We start from the raw sequence: 792 nt of genomic DNA on the forward strand, positions 1-792 counted from the left end.
GTGAGGCACCCTCTCTTGAGGCCTCCCGAGGATCCATGCAGGGTGGATGATGCCCGTCATGTGGGTGATGTCGATAAAGCAGGCACTAGCCTACACAGCCAGGACAATTTCCCCTTTGGTGCCAAGGGAGCAGTTGTGCCAAACTGCCCCCAAAGCAAGTCCCAAGAGTTTCCCCTTTGGTGATAGAGGACCAAGATGGTGGCACGGTAGGACGAAGGTCATCGTTGAGCCCCTGGCACATCATGGATAATATCTTTTGCAGGCCAAGACCACCTTTCATCAGGAGAAGCACCAGCGCCTGTCCCCTTTCAAATGCCGCCCTATGGTAGCCCTTTCCCGCTCATATTTTTGGGGAAGAGGCCCAAGGCATCTATTTAAGGGGCAGTGTGGCCACCGTAGCAAGGGATCGGCTTGTCACCTCTTGCCTAAACCCTAGCGCCATTGCAAGTACTCTCGAGCTTCGGCTCATCTTGTAGCTCCAAGCGCACTGTCCACAAGCAAATACAACCAAGCAAGAGTAGGGTATTACACCGCAAGGTGTCCCGAACCTAGGTAGCTTGTTGTGTCCTCGCCATGCCTAGCTCGTAGCCTCGTAGCTACAAAGCCAAGCCCCTAGAGCTCGAACCGGGGTTTTTGGAGGATTTCTCATGGCTCAGAATCAATCCTCGACAAGCTTATTAGTAGGAATTGTCTGTATTGTTATCGGTCTTCCCACGCATTTTTGATTATTGACATGTCATGTATCACACATATCTTGTTAAGTTGAACTGTGTCTGTTGTTTTGGATCATCA

This window comes from Triticum dicoccoides, chromosome 4A, assembly GCF_002162155.2.
Source record: "Triticum dicoccoides isolate Atlit2015 ecotype Zavitan chromosome 4A, WEW_v2.0, whole genome shotgun sequence".
NCBI lineage: Eukaryota > Viridiplantae > Streptophyta > Magnoliopsida > Poales > Poaceae > Triticum > Triticum dicoccoides.